The sequence below is a fragment of the Acipenser ruthenus genome, chromosome 41 (assembly GCF_902713425.1).
Source record: "Acipenser ruthenus chromosome 41, fAciRut3.2 maternal haplotype, whole genome shotgun sequence".
Classification (NCBI taxonomy): domain Eukaryota; kingdom Metazoa; phylum Chordata; class Actinopteri; order Acipenseriformes; family Acipenseridae; genus Acipenser; species Acipenser ruthenus.
The window spans coordinates 236810-253511 of NC_081229.1; the positions used below are offsets into that span (position 1 = coordinate 236810).

Consider the following 16702-nt stretch of genomic DNA (forward strand, 5'->3'; position numbering starts at 1 on the left):
GGAATTGGAACTGGAATTGGGAATTGATTTTAATGCAGAAGTATCTAGTTTAACCACAATCTTTATATTAGACTGAATCCATGACTACAAGGACTTCAGAAAAGTAACATTGACACTTAACCGGGAGTCACTGCAAAGTCAGCAGTCGAATTCCTATAGAAATGCCTTCAGTAAGCACTGCGCCACCCTGCCTGCGAGTTTGACTCAGCTTTTAATTCTGAAGCAGGATTCAACTTTGACCAGACTACAAACTGCCTGCCCATCCGAAATGAAAGCCAAACAGTTTTAAAAACTAACAAAACATTGCCGGGCAGCCCCGAGCTAATTACTTTTCCTTGAACCCTGCATACTTACACACTCCCACACTCGCACACTCCCTCACAGATCTCACACATTCAACAAGCTTTTACATAAAAACAGCTTCTGGGAATGAACTCTGATGTTGTGGCCTGTGTCCTTTCTGCTTCATTATAAAGCAGGCAGTGTTCAAAAACTGTTTTGAAACTTGAGACTATGGAGGTAAACAGCCTCAATATCTGATCTTATAAAATCTCACATTAAAACGCATTTATGGTGAATAAATAAAATCATATATACAGTCGTGTGCACATTTAGTAGAACACCAAAATATCTGTTATTTATATCCTTTATATACCTGCATGAGAATTTCAATTTTTGATCAGTAATCAGGGTTATAGAAACAATCGGCACTTGTGTGAAAGTGTTAGACCACTTTGAGCTTTAATCTGGCATTTTAAAACAGCTTCTAAAAAGTCTCTTGCATTTTGCCATTTGTGGCCATGTGTTCCTTTTCTTTTCCTATTTTAAATTAAATTTTTTTGACCATTTTCCAAGTTCGATTTCATATGCACAATAAATCCAAACACAGAAGCAATGAGGTGTATAATTATATTATATATATATATATATATATATATGCACAATGGAGTATACACACACAGTATAAAGAAAACTTCATTCTTTGCTTATCAGAACACAAACGATCATGAAGTGACCCGACTTCAAACACATTTTCCCAGCCTCAGAAAGAACGACTACTCAAATTCTGTGATCAGCAGTTCAGATTTACCAGGGGCCTGACTGTTCAGACTCCGGGCTGCTGCCAGTACTGGTCATTTCAACACTATATCTGAACAACTTGTGAAACCCAGGACTGGGTGCAGCAGCAGCAGGGCTAGCATGAGTTTGTAACCCTGCTCAAACTCCTGGCTCCTGATCATTTCAATATTAATAATAATAACAGACTTCATTGAGGGGAGCTCTGAACCCCAGGACTGGGTGCAGCAGCAGCAGCAGGGCTAGTGTGAGTTTCTAACCCTGCTCAAACTCCTGGCTCCTGATCATTTCAATATTAATAATAATAATAGACTTCATTGAGGGGAGCTCTGAACCCCAGGGCTGGGTGCAGCAGCAGCAGGGCTAGCATGAGTTTCCATGGTCAATGAAGTCATGAGATCTCAATGACAGAAAGCCTACCTGCAGTTGAGCTGTCTGGGTGACGATGGGAGCTGCAGTCCTGGCTGTCTTCTGCTCACAGTTCCCAGCGCTGGTATGAAGAGCTCAGGGTCTTGTGAAGGACTGGGAGCTCCCAGCGCTGGTATGAAGAAAACTCCCCCGGAGAGAGACTTACTGACTCCCCTCTCTGGAGGGTCACCTCACACTCAGTGCATTAACTTTACGAAGGACATCTGTTGCTGTTTTACCGCAAACTAATACTCAAGCTACAGATCTGGCCAAAGGTTTTGCATCACAACTAATTGTGCTTCATAAAGTGGAATGAAACCTGCTGAATAATGTTATGTTAACATATTGAATTACATGATACCGCTTTGTAGTTTTCCATAAAATCCTTTTGCACGATATGACCCTTTTCTGACACTATTGTGTTCTTACATATATCATGCAAAAATATTGACACCTTAAGTACATTGTAGCTATGCATAATACCACTGTAATGATGTGTAAGCACATAAGCATTTACTAAGTAACTGCTATGTAAATACACAGAGACACTTAATGTACAGTTACCAAAAGAAAAAATGCTTTCTTTAAATAAGTCACGAGTTAAATGCCATTTTCATTTTTTGCTTCACCACTAGGGTGCAGTCTCCTCACACAGTGCAACGTGACCGAGGTCTGGCTGTGCCAGCTGGGCTGTGGAAACGAGTAAACAGCACGCGGGTCTGTGAGCTCATACCCTTCAACTGCTGTGGAATTCATTCCAGCAGCCCTGCGGAGCACAAACGGTGCATCTGTTTGAACAGACCTGAAGGGGAGCTGAACGGGTGCGTGAGGGTTTTACTGTGACGTCAAACACACGACGCATACAGAGGCTGGGCGATGTCGGGACACGGCTAACTGTTTCTACTGTGATCTCTGAAGAAGGCCAGTTCTTAAATGATCAGTTTGTCAATTACTTTTCATCTTCATGAAGTATTTCTAGTGATTGATTATTATTATTATTATTTATTTCTTAGCAGATGCCCTTATCCAGGGCGACTTACAATTGTTACAAGATATCACATTATACAGATATCACATTATTTTTACATACAATTACCCATTTATACAGTTGGGTTTTTACTGGAGCAATCTAGGTAAAGTACCTTGCTCAAGGGTACAACAGCAGTGTCCCCCACTGGGGATTGAACCCACAACCCTCCGGTCAAGAGTCCAGAGCCCTAAACACTACTCCACACTGCTGCCCCAGTGAGGATCTTGTTGGATCCTAATTCTCCTTGGATAGAGAGCTGCTTGCTGTTCTTGAATTCTTTATAATCTCTCTCTCATATATATATTGTATATAAGGAGCAGGTCAAATACCTAATGCACCACGACAGCTGAGCTCGCTAAGTGTTAAAAGGTTTAATTATTAAATGAAAACGGCAGCTTGGAGTGAAAATAACACACACAAAAATAACCCTGCCGAGTGCAGAGCAGCAGAAGGGGTCTGAGAGAGAGAGAGAGAGTGATGGTGGAGATCAGAGATAATGTGCTCTATCAGAATGAGAATTAAATGGAGCCTAGCTGGCAGAGATTACACCTCCCCAGTGAAGAGCCACAGCTGCTGCTGCTCCGCCCTCTTTCCAGGGCAGACTGGCACCCCGTGCCAGCTGGATTCCACTGCAGGTACCCCCCTCCCCTCCATGCTTATGCACCTACTATAGTCTACCCTGGTTTGCCTTGTTTTTTAATGTGCTTTACCATATCTCTCAGGGTTTTACAGTGTTTCCACTATGCATTATTACACTTTGCTATGGGAAACTTTTAGTTTACCACAACTCTGTGGGTTTTACAATGCTTGCCTATGCTTGTGGGGGACAGAGCAGTGCTTTAGCCATCAAGACCGAGCCAATAGGAAATCCACATTACCTGGCTGAGGAAAAGCGCTGAAGGCTCATATATTACAATGAAGGTCTTGGTTGGTCCCCACTGCTATCTCATTTTATCAGGGCGAATGCAGTTTTTTTTTTTGCATTTTGATTCTTGGTTCTACCAGTTGCTTCTGATTGTCTCTGATCTAATCCATCAAAAAGCAGCAACGTTCAGTACTGCAGACACCCCGAGAGACATGAGGAATTTAAATTAAAAACCAACACGATGGCAGACTCCCCAGCAAAGAGGCCGTACAGTACATTGATTGATAGACAATTATTATTACTTGTTTAGTAAACCAACAGAAGCTGCAGTCCTGTGGTGTATTCCCTACAAAAATCACGTGATATTGTGGGCTTCCAATAGTCCGCTACTGTACTTCTCCTCTAGATAAGCTTACCTGGGTAACCTGAGCATGGCTGGGATCTGTTAAACTTGCTCTCTGCTGGAGTTCTGATACATTAGAATCACAGTATGGCCATGTAGCCATGGTGGCGCACGCTTTAACAAGGTACAACAGAGGAGAGAGAGAGATAGAGAGAGACAGAGAGAGAGAGAGAGAGAGAGAGAGACAGAGAGAGAGGACACCTTACCTCCACTGTTTGTCTCTTTCCTGCCCTCCCAGCAGGCAGCAGGAGAAAGCAAGGCCTCAAACAGATGGACCCATTGTGGGGGAACAGTGAGGCCTGCCTGGGAGAAGGGTGTGGGGAGTGGGGACCCAGGAGATGTAAAGGCGGTTGTCCGTTAGCTGACAAGGGGCCGGCCGTATTAATGGAGTCCCCTGGAATGTCTGGGCCACGCTTTTAATGAACTCGACCAAAGATTTAATGAACCGTACTCCAAAGCATAACATCTCCCTCCTGACCCGCCGACCCCCGGCCCCTCTCCATGGCGACCAGGGTGGGCGGTTGTCCCCGGTGTCTGTCCGACTCTGGGTTACAATGGCAGGGGAGGGCCCGGGCTAAGCAGGCAGCTAAAACAACAGGGCCGCAAACAAAGAGGGACGAGGAGGAGATATTCAGAATAAAGGGGGGTTGTTTTCACACAAACAGCTTGCTTAAGCAAGCGCCCACTTGTTTTCACTCACCGCGGTTTAAGCGGCCCGCTGGCTGCTTCGTTAATTAAAGTCGTGTTAATTGTGCGATCTGAAGGGAGCTCAGGCAGCAGAACTGCCATCAGCAACATGGAGAGAAACATCTTCTTTTACTCCGAATGAAGTTTTTTATTAGTTTGAAATTAGAAAGAACAACAAGGAGTTTCTAAAGAGTTATTTAGAGTGTGATCTGATTATTTAAATAAAGTACATATATATATATATATATATATATATATATATATATATATATATATATATATTTAATAGATTTTATAGAACTAGTGCAAAGGCACATTTCTGAGAGGGAGAAAAGTAATCAAATTCTGTTTGAGTCTCCTGAAATTTTTAAAAAAAGAAAGTTTCCACACTTTAGGCTTCAGCAACATTTAATAAATAAACCACACCATACCATAATTGCACGCAATTAGCCATGAAAATAAGCAAAACACGCTACACTGAGGTCTCGTGATGTAACTAGATGTTTAATTAACCGTCTGACCACGAATGTATGTTGTTATAACAGCACCCTCTATTTAACAGCATCTGGTTAAACACACTCCCTGCCTTTAATCCTAACACACGCTTGTAACATCTCATACCTCATGTACACCTGCATGCATTTATAACCACCTATTGAATCATCTGTATGTTTTTGCAGCTGTCTTTATGGGTAATCTGAAGCTGAGCTCAGTGTGCACAGATCTGACAGCCGGGCTCTCAGAAAGGAAGGCTGTGTGCTTTTCACTCGTTAGCATTCCTTCATGATAGAAGAGCTAATTGATTCGGTGTAAATGTGTACCAGATGGTTGGATATTAGGGTTTGATTAGTGAATGGAGCGTCTCTCCTCCCCATTATGAAGACAGCCTTTTGGGAGAGGGTGCTTTCATTTACAATGGGGAGGAGGGTGTATTTAAACACAGCTGCCCACCTCTGGCAGCCCCATTATGGAGGATAAATCAGAATAAATCACAAGGATTGGTGCAAGCATTTCAAACGCAATACTACATCTCTGAATAAATGCATTCAAACGCTGTAGTTTAAGTGTGGCGAGGGAAACACACCGAAGACCTTTCAGTGCCTTGATTTAAGTCTCATCAATAATTAATCAAACACCTCCTGGGGAGAAAGAGAGTCTTTGCAGCCTTCTATTGACCCAAGTCAGAAAATTCCACTCGCCCCACTAAGGAATTCCTCATTCAGATAAAAAAAGGAAACAATTTAGAACTGGCATCACAAGTGAAAAATGCAAGGCTTGGGAACCACGTGGAGATCTGGAGAAAGGACCTGGGGAAAGGAGGCATAGAAAGCCAAGGCCTGTGTCTTCCTGCTGAAATCCGAAGACGCATGCAGGGTGTCTTTGAGCTCTGTCAGGGTCGTGCAGGGTTGGAGTCTCTCAGTCACTAAAGCAGATGGTTTCCCATGTCGCTGCCGTCCGTTCCCCCTCCCCGCTCCTTCATCATGTCCTGTCTGGGATGAATAGCCTCCTGCCTGGCACAGGCTCACCATCGCTTCTTCAACGCTCAGTCCCTCATGAGAAAATCCCTTCTAGACTCTTATCCTCTTTGGATGCTTCATTTATTAAAATGAGGTTTACCACAATACATTTCTAAAGTCATTTTGCACTTTCCCCCCAGTGCTTTTTCCTGTGGTTATACTTTGTTTTTTAGTATGCTGTCCCATTCCTCTCTGGGCTACACATTTCTTTACCTGTGCTTTTCCATGTTTTTAGCAGGCTTTACTTGCTATGCTTTTACTTTGGGCGATGTTTAGACAGGAAAAATGCATTCCAAAGTTGCCCTGCCTAAACATACATGCATTATAAAATAGATACATAGATAGGAAACTTAACATGGTGTAATTATACACACAGTGACTGAAGGGGGTATTTTATTAGTCCCCTTTTATACTTCCAGGAGTGGTTTCAATGAGAGTAGGGAGGAAGGACTCCTTTGGGGACGGTGTGCACTATTTGGCTGAGAGAAATCGGACCAATAATTCCTCAAGAGGGTTCCTTTATCATTCTGTCAAAATCCATGGGGTGAGATCCTTTAGTTCCAAAGAAACCCAACCTCAAAACCAGATGGTAATTTCCATCCTGACCTGCTTACCTTACCCTCTTTCATCACTCCCTGTCACTGCCTCTGAAATCAACGCAGGCTCCTAGCTGCAGTGCTAGGCCTCACTGGGTTACCCGGGCAACGGGGCCCAGGCTTCCACTCCAGCCTCCTGCTGGTCGCATCACAAAAGTTGCCTCAGGATCAAACGGATTCTTCAGGAGAGGGAACAGATCGAAACTGCCAAGTTTTTTAAAGACACTGAATGGCTGCACATGGAGAGCAAAAAAAAAAAAAAAAAAAAATCCATGGCTAAGCAACGGCAGAAATGCATTCTTTAAATGATCTTCAAAGCAAGCATATTGTGACCCCTCCCTCCCCTCACATGCTTCTGAAGAATTTTGACCACGGCTCTCTCTGTGTGTCAGTTTTGGCTCTGTTGGTTATTAAATTTGACCCATTTTTTGAAAGCTGACCCGTTAATGTTTAACTTGACTGCCTCTCTCCAGTTCCTTTGTTTGTTTATTGTTATTATTTTATAACCAGTGCACTGAAGCTGCTGCAGTCATACTTGCTGTAGGCTCCCCGATGTGGCACTGCCAGCTTTTAATATGGTCCCATGCCTAAAAACAGATGGTTCCTCCTTTCCTGACCTGCTGGGACCATGGTCCCTCTACATCATTTCCTGTCACAGTGCTCCAGCATGGGGCCTCTGCCATGCTGTTCAGGCTGCACACCCAGCACTAGGCCGCTATAGTTACCATAGCGATTAGGGCTAGTCATTCATCGAAGACCCCAGGTGGTTCTACAAGACTTACCAAATGACCCTGCACATGTGTAACAAAGCACAGTGGAAGCATGGTAAAGCACATTGCAAAACAAACCATGGTAAACTAACCCATATAAATGTTTCCCCTTGGTAAAAGCAAAGCAAAGTGTAATGAAGCAGAGGGGAAGCATGGTAAAGCACATTGCAAAACAAACCATGGTAAACTAACCCTTATAAATGTTTCCCCTTGGTAAAAGCAAAGCTAAGTGTAATGAAGCAGAGGGGAAGCATGGTGAAGCACATTGCAAAACAAACCATGGTAAACTAACCCTTATAAATGTTTCCCCTTGGTAAAAGCAAAGCAAAATGTAATGAAGCAGAGGGGAAGCATGGTAAAGCATTGTGAAGACCTGAGAGGTGTCGGTAAAGCATATTAAAGACATGGCAAACCATGGTAAACGATATATAATGCACAGTATATTCATGGGAAAAGCTGCTAAACTACTGTGCAAATTTACAGTGGTAAACTTGTATCAGTTTAACCACTTGTTTATGTCTACAACATACCGAGTGTAGTATGGGAGGAACAGAACTCAGAACCTTTCAGAAAGACTCTGAACATCCTGATATACAACAGGGGTTTCTCATTATTGATACAAACACAACTTCCAAGGGAGATTTTTTTTATAGCGGTTTATTGATTAGCTTTGGTTGTGATGTGTGTGTGGGTGTGTGTGTGTCGCAATCTGGTCCCAGAATGTCACAGTTAAACGGCCTCCCTCCCTCTCTCCCTCTCTCCCTCTCTCCCTCTCTCCCTTTTGCCAGTCCAGTCCCCTCACATCTTCATTTCAAATCTCTCTTGTCCCGCGGTGCCTCTGGGAGCTGTGAGATTCAGTCCATATGTGTCCAGTTGTAAAGCAGCCAGCAGACCCCAGCGTGTAATGCAGGGATGAAAAGGACTTTTCTCTGGCAGGCCCTGATTGTTAGCCTCTCTCTCGCCCCTCTGCCGCTTCAATGGGGCTCCACGGGCCTGCTTCCCTGAGCCTGCCGCTGCCATGGAGACGAGGCCTGGCGCTCCCGCTGGGGGCCTGGGAACAGAGCAGGTTTTCCTGACACCTCCAGAGCTGATTAAGGGGAGGATGGGGGTGGATAAACTAGGCCTCCTCGTCCTATCGCCCGGTTCAGGGACACACCTGTAGGGCAGGAGGACTGGCTCCCACATTTTTCAAAACGTCCTCCGGGCGGCTGTCACGTTAATAAGAGCCATTATCCCATTCCAGAACAACTTCCAGCCTCTGCATTGATGCAGACGTTTTGTTTGAGTGTTCTGTACAGATCCGCTCTGCAATTGTGTGGATACTAGCGTGCGAAATCACAAAGCCATTGTAAACACACACATACACACACGCACGCACACGCACGCACACACACTACAACCTGGTGCCTGCCACACTTCCACAACTGTCTTCCACTTTTGCCCTTCTAAGAAATTGGAATTGGAATTGAAAAACAGGAATCGATCCCTCTATATACGTCAGAGGGTAGGGGTTACAACGGCAAGCAGAGCAACTTACAAAACCAACTTGTTTTGTATTGCGTCCCAATCTGAAATTGCTTACTCAAGTCGCTCTCATTGTCTGTGGAAATGCTGCTCGGGGGATCAGTGTAATATCATTCTTAAACACGTTTAAACATATTTCCTCTCGTCCCCGTGCTTGCAGTGTAATCTCAACAGACTTTTGCCCCTTTATCCCCTGACTTACATGAACACTGGGCAGACTTATCAATCAGGGTGAGGGGGATTTAGCTTCGGAAGGGATTGCGAAAGACTTTAAGATTGTGGAAATGAAATGTCGCACAGATGTGAGCGAGAGCGGACATCTGCAGTGTTACTGACAAGCTCCTGTGAGGTCCCTCCAGCACGTACCATTTTATATCACTTTCTTTAACAGACTGAACATGTTGAGTGAGAAGCTTTTTACTTTCAACTATGACATTATACCACTTTCACATTTTGTACCAGCTACAGTGCAGTAGTGTGCAAATGTATTAGAACACCCTATTGCTTTGTGGTTTTGATTTGTTGTGCAATGAAATCCAGCCACTGTAACTGAAAACCTTGGAAAAACGTCAAAATGGGCAAATTAGTGACGGTTAATTCGATTGATTTAATTTTCATAGGTCACATATGCAATCAATTTAAAATAGTAAGAGAGAGGGAACACAGAGCCACACGGGGTAAAATGCAGGAGACTTTTTGGAAGTTGTTTAAGATGCCTAATTAAAGCACAAAGCGGTCTAACATTTTCAAAGTGCCTATTTCTAGATCACTGACCGAAAACTGAAATTCTCACACCCTGAGGTGTTCATGCATATCAAGGATATAAATGACAAATCTTGAGGTGTTCTAATACATTTGCACATGGCTGTATCTTTGTGCTTTAGTTCCTACTGAAGTCTTTACATCCTGCATACCTACACACAGGTCTAGGAAAAAATTGAACTCAAAACTGCAGAGCGCTCTAGTAGCACAGGACAGATAACTGCAGAGCGCTCTAGTAGCACAGGACAGATAACTGCAGAGCGCTCTAGTAGCACAGGACAGATAACTGCAGAGCGCTCTAGTAGCACAGGACAGATAATTGCAGATTCTGAATTTGTGCTCAGATGAGCTCATCTGTTGAGTCTGTCGAATATGACTTACAGTATAGTGGTAGTTTCCGAGCTCCCAAAAAATATTCATGTCATTTTGGAATAATACAGATAGCTCATTGTTTCAAACGGTTCAATTTCCCCATTTTGTATTGTCTATTTATTAACATGGAACTGAACTTGCGTACAAATCCATTATCTATTCAGGTCACGCAACATTAAAAAGTGCGACAGAGATCCCAGTCTGGCCGTGACCCGACGGCCACATTTACAAGAACATCACTTGGTGTCTCTTAATTCATAAAAGCAATTTCTTTTGCCCCATATAGTTCAAGAGGTATTATTCTACCCGTAGATTCCCTGCATGTTGTTCTGGAATAGCTACACCAAATAAACGGGATTACAGCTGTGTACAAAGCCCGGCAATCTCAGCAGAGGAGACGGGAAGGATAACATGGGCTTGGAGAATTACTGTGGGTCATTCCCTCCAGTCTGTAGGGCTGTCCGTCCCTCACCCGACACAGACTGTAGATACCAAAGCAATAGTCTAAAACAAACAATGTAATACAGCTGGGATTTTAAAAAAGAGAAGAGATATAATATGTTCATATGGTCCTTTCCACTAATATATATATATATATATATATATATATATATATATATATATATATATATATATATATATCCCAGCTGTTCAGAAGGGCTGCTGGTCTCTCAAATCCATGTGTATTTCCTGCTAAGTCGCACTAATGTGGATTTAAACCTGTGGAAATATATCTCTTCAGCAACAGATTGAGGCTACTCCTGCAGCATCTGTGAAAGAGCACACTGTCTCAAATCAAACTCAGATACGCTGGATTAAGCGGTATTTGCTGCATTTAGGTTTTGTTTTGTTTTTCTAAAAAAAAATGTGCGAGCATTAGAAACCTCAGAACTTTGATCCTCCAGGCTGTAATCTCATCCATAACGTTTGCACACTCAATAGCGCTACGTTTAGAAATGTGAAAAAGAGACACAATTAATAAACACAATTACTTTTTTCAATAGCTTCAAATGCACTGAAGCTACATTGCAGGGCGCTACCACGCAACAGAAAAAAAACTAACGCAAGCCGAATGGTTTGGGATTCATGTCCAGACCCTGCCTCTAAATTCGAATCAATGGGCTGAGATGCCGATTCAGTGCAACCTGGAAATTAGAGAAATAAAGCCACTGTTTCTCACTTTCTAATCTCAGTAAGACCCTGGTTATCATGTTATTATCATGACAGTTGACCTTGTCTGTGTGGCAGTGCCCTTGCCTGGGGCTCTGCACTGTCACTTATCAGATATTAATACCCCTAGTCCAGGTTTACTGTTACATAATGGAACTAGGGTGCCTGTTTATTTTTCAGTGTCGCTCGTGTTCAGTTTTACCTTAAAACACACTTCTTTGTGTCGGTTTACTGGAATACAGTATCGCTCAGACTTCTGTGCAATCAACTTGAAACCTCAGAGTGCCGACCTTCTCAAATGTGTCAAAAACAATCAGGGAGACGTTCAGAGGTGTGTACTCAGCTGTCTGTCTGCAATGATATTACCATTGGGGGCAATTCCTTTTCCTTTTAAAACTCAATTCCCACTCCCTTTTAATCGATTCCAACACCCGGTGGATCAGAATTACAATGAGCAGCATTCTGTTAAAATGAAGCTCCTCACAGTGGCAACAAATGACTAGAAGTCGCTGTTTGTCAGTTAGTTGAAGTGGCTTCAAATGAAAGCATTTGAACAATCACAAATCTCTCCTCCTCTCCCTCTGTCCCTGGCTTCTCCCAGCAACAGAAGTGTCTGCAGTTCAGGTTAATGAGCAGATCTAATCAGAGCTGGGTTTCTGCAGGATTAGACCTCTCACAAAATAAGGACAGATTGCAGTTCGGGATACAAAAGGGTATTTATCTAGTGACGTTAAACACAGCCAGCTGTGGTGAGCCGGGGCACCCTGTACATTTCATTATTCATTTACTACAACTTATTACTGCAGTATTTAAAATGCTCAAGCATTAGAGTCAGACGCAGCTGGGTAATCAGGCGTCCCAGCCAATAGCTCGATGCCGTCTATTTAAACACTTAAGCGTTACCCAGTTAAAGCAGCTGAAGCATGGATTTATACAGCCCTTATAAACGTCTCCCATTGTAAAAGCACAGCAAAGTGGAATACAGCACAGTGAAAGCTTGGTAAAGCACACGTAAGCATTCTAAGGAATAACGAGGTATGGTAAAGCACATTATAAAACAATGCAGCCCAGGGTGAGGTGTGGCAAATGCACCGTATAGCCATGAGAAAAGCATTATTTCATAATATGATCCTATAATGTTTAAATTCAGGCTATTTTAAAATCTATATTGTGGTTTGGGCTTTGAAGTTTTGGGGAGTTTTTTGTTTTGTTTAAATAAGACACAGCAGCTGTAATCCAACAGAGGGTATGCTAATCAAAAAGATCTTCTTACAAACCCAGCTTCTCTTGAACCTCTGTGGCACTGTCCTTGACAATATATGTGTTGTCTACAGTATCTCAAAGGGAGCTCCTGGGTCCAGCTGACTACCCGAATCACCAGGCTGTTGAAGGACCGCGCATCAGTGATCTCCACAGCTGTCAGTGAAAGTCAATTTTTAAAAAAATAAAGCACAGTTGTTGTCCTTGCTTGTTTGCTTTGGGGCTGTAACAGCTATAAACAGCACATGAGCCCCCCTTTGTATGCATCCTGGGGTTTAACAAAACGTTCAGATCTCATTTAAAACACCCTACACATGCACATAGCAACGGCAAGCTTTCAGCTCGGTGCTGAAGTGCCCCGAAACCAAAACGAGATTAACGCCGAGGGAACACGAAGCCCCTTTTTCAGGAACGGTGGCTTGAAAGCTGGTTCCAGGAGACCACTGGGAGACCTAGTTTGAGGCAGCTTTGCTGTATCAAACCCCAAGTCTCCCCCGGTGTGCCACGCAGTGACCTGAAACCTAGTCTCCTGGAACCTAGCTCCAAGCCCCAAAGGGGCTTCTTGTTCCCTCAGCTTAGAAGAGCACCCCCCACATTCACTAGGAAGCTTTTCAACACGGATTGCAAGGATCTCAGAGACAAAACAGAGCAGTCATAGCTGTAGTTACTGAGCGATGTATTTTCAACTGTATATAATCCATGCATGGGGGTTCACATGGAAACGAGAGAAATCAGTAGAGTGTTTCAGTACTACAGGATCAGCTAGTCTCTTCAGTCACAGTGTGTGGCTGATGATCCAGCCCCCTAAGCAGTGAGAATCGTCTCTGCAGGAGCAGTGTCGGGAATCCACAGTGTTGTGTGGGGACTGTGTCACCCTGCTGTGTTTCTGCATGGGTCAGTGTGGTTTTGGCTCTATACCCGGTATGCTTTCTCACAGTTTAAAGTCATCAGTTTTCTTTCCCTGTGGTTTCGCTAGACGGCCGCATGCTGTCGCGAGATACAGTATCACAGTGGAGTTCTGACCCTCGTTATTAGTCATTAAAATATATCATCCAACATCATAGCACTTAGAGCTGCAGTCGCTTTGCCTGGGTTTGATGGAGAGGGACGATAAACACATTGCTTTATTGATCGGTCAAAAAAAATGTCATTGTCGGTTTACAGGTTTACCATGAGGTTTATAGTATTTACTGCGACAAAATAGCAAGGGGGTGTTGGCACACAGACTGGGGGAGAAAGCAAACTTAGAACTACCTTTTACCTGCGTCTTAAGGGCGCAGTTAAAACTTGAAAAACACCACTTAAAACAGGATACTGTGTGCTAATTGCGGGGGATACAAAGCGCAGTGCTTTTGAAACCGTGATAGAAGCGTCTTGGTTTAAATGCATTGTCAAAAACAATTCAAACAGAACGGATCAAAGCACAAGCCTCCTCCAGTGCGCAATACAACACAGCGCAGCAATTCAACCGCAGGGGATTGAGAATGAAGAATTAACTACACTGAGGCTACAACTGAAACTAATGGGGAGTTTCAATAAGGGGCTATACTGAACACTTCCAATTAATGCATCAAACACCTTCCCGAGAAATCCCAACGGCTCTATATCGAGGGACATCAGGAAACATCTCCCCGTTGAAGTGTATTGTTTGTGAGGTTTAGACTGTAAAAGTAAATGTTTCGGAATTAAAATACAAATCGCGTGGCACAGAGTAGAAACATGTTGTAGTGTTTTAACTGTTAAAAACACCCGGCATAAAGAAACTGCAACTGGTTCACAGCATGTTCCAACAAATACAAATCCGCGACAACGCGTCGCCTTCCGCCTTATTCAGATAGCGTGGAATTAGCCGGGTTGACTGATGTTCTACATTATAGCGAATCAGTGAAATTGCGAGTTTTCAGTTTATCAATGACTTTTCTTCTTTGTGAAGTACTTTTAATGATTGACGGGTATCCTGTTTGATCCTGATTATCCTTGGATATAGAGCGGTTTACTGTTTCTGAATTCTGTGTGCGTGTATAGATAGATAGATATATAGATAGATAGAGAGATAGATAGATAGATAGATAGATAGAGATAGATAGATAGATAGATAGATAGCATTGTGTTTAAAGTGGACCTTACTCTCCTTATTTAAGTAGTCTATTTATTTTTTGCATGAGAAAATCAACAAATGAACACAGTTTAGTGATTGGCTACCTTTTGTCGCTGTGTTTGTTCATCCCAATCCATTTAACACAAAGTAAATGGCCAGATGATAGACTTTCACACAGAGGGTGTTGTTTATTGGGTCAACGTGGCCGGAGTTTGTTTTGTTTCTCGCCAGCAGCGTCCTATAATAACCGCCCCCCGCTGGACACCGTCTTCAGCAGCTGACCGTCCGTGTCAGTCCAGCAAGCCTAACCCATTAAGCACCGCTTTAATTTCTCTTTGAAAAAAAATCACAACACAAGCTGTATTTATGTAATTCGATACGTTACAGCTAGACTTAACCCTTGCGGTTACAGTAATGCAGTTAAAGAGAACATTTAAACAGCAGGTATGACGCCAGTTTAAAAAATGCTCCAATGAGGACAAGGGCACTGAATGGGTTAAAATCACTACAGCAGTGCTAAAGAAACAGACCGCATTTGACACAAGTTTTGCTGAAGTTTTAATTTTTAATAAAGAACTTTTCAAATCAATTAGGCGTGTCAATCTAACTCATTGAACGAGACTCGCTTTTTTTAAAAACTTTGTGTCGATTTTAACTAGAATATTAATGGCAACACAATGCACTTTAAACAAAGGACTATTACTGAAATATGACCACTGTTTATTATTAGTAGTCGTGGTGTTAGTATGATTATTAATGCAGCAGTGTGGAGTAGTGGTCAGGGCTCTGGACTCTTGACCGGAGGGTCGGGGGTTCAATCCCAAGATGGGGGACACTGCTGCTGTACCCTTGAGCAAGGTACTTTACCTAGATTGCTCCAGTAAAAACCCAACTGTATAAATGGGTAATTGTATTATAAAAAATATATAAATAAATAATGTGATATCTGTATAATGTGAAATAATGTGATGTCTTGTAACAATTGTAAGTCGCCCTGGATAAGGGCGTCTGCTAAGAAGTAAATAATAATAATAATAATAATAATGCACCTCTTTACGCTTTTCTGACCTTGGCGTCTCTGCTTTAATAAAACCAATGCGTTACCCGTACCGCTTCATTGTGCGCATTGAATTAACGGAGAGTTCATTTAAAATGCAAAACAACAAGAACCACGGAAATGATCAGCAGGAAACTTTCAACAACAAACAAACAAACCACAAACTCAATCAAAAGGTTTTGTAAATCCTCCGCGCTAATGTGCGAGATTGGCTTTGATTGCGGTTTGCGTATTGCAGAGATACTGAATGAACGACGCGTTAATGGCCACGCTGCACACTTCAATAAGCCACCTTTCGTTACCTTTTTGTTATGCTGATTCGGCTCCCCTGAACTCCACGCTAAATGACCAGGTGATACATTTCGCACGGGACGTGTTGTTTCCCGCTGACTTTCACACGGGAAGTGTGTTGTTTATTGAGGTTAGCGCCGGTGGGGACTTTTTTTTTTCTTCTTTCTCATCAACAACATTTTGCTAAAAAAACAAACCAGCCGCGCGCCCGGGGTCGTCGACCTCCACACAGCTGCCCGTCCCCTGTCAATCAATCACTGAAGAGGGCTCGTTCGAGACAGTCAACGCACATTTACAACGCTGTGCTCCGCTCTGCAAAATGCGTCTCACAAGAAGTACACTGACGCAATGCAGCGTTGGTATAATGTGTACTCCTGTCCATCATTTGTATTGTTTGTATCAATGATCTAAACACTGAATTGTGCAAAGCGATCCTTGTCTGGCATGGGTCCCGTTTAATTACTAGCTGGCATATTTCGCACAGGGGGTGTTGGGTGTTGTTTATCTAAACAGCTTTTTGTTTTATTTCACACCAGTAAAAGATCTGGAAAAACAGACCCGCCGACGCAGCTGTTTTTAGGTTGAACGTGTCAGTTCTGTTTTCTACAGAAAAAAAGTTTCGCAAACTTCTCCAGGCGATTCCCACTTACCTTTTTGGAATTCCGTGTGGAACGCCGAGCAGCCAATAGACGAGCAGGGGGTGGAGCCAGTGGCTGGACCTCGTTCTCTTCAGAATGGGAAAGTTGACAAAGGGGAGGGGTCAGTGACTTTATACCGAACAATCACCTCCCATCCGAGTTTTGACAGAGCTACAT

At 43.1% G+C, this 16702-nt stretch overlaps 1 protein-coding gene across 9 annotated transcripts in view; it reads right to left on the bottom strand.

Annotated features, from left to right (window-relative positions):
• Positions 1 to 16702, bottom strand: part of LOC117962692 (nephrin-like) — a 34168-nt gene extending 17466 nt beyond the window's left edge. For 6 of the 9 annotated variants that reach the window (XM_059011150.1, XM_059011142.1, XM_059011149.1 and 3 more), the window contains exon 1: positions 1498 to 1611. The gene's annotated coding sequence lies outside the window, so the exon portion shown is untranslated. Of the gene's footprint in view, positions 1 to 1497; positions 1612 to 15898; positions 16239 to 16537 lie in introns of those variants that run through there. The other 3 variants (XM_059011147.1, XM_059011146.1, XM_059011148.1) reach the window with 3 other exon arrangements.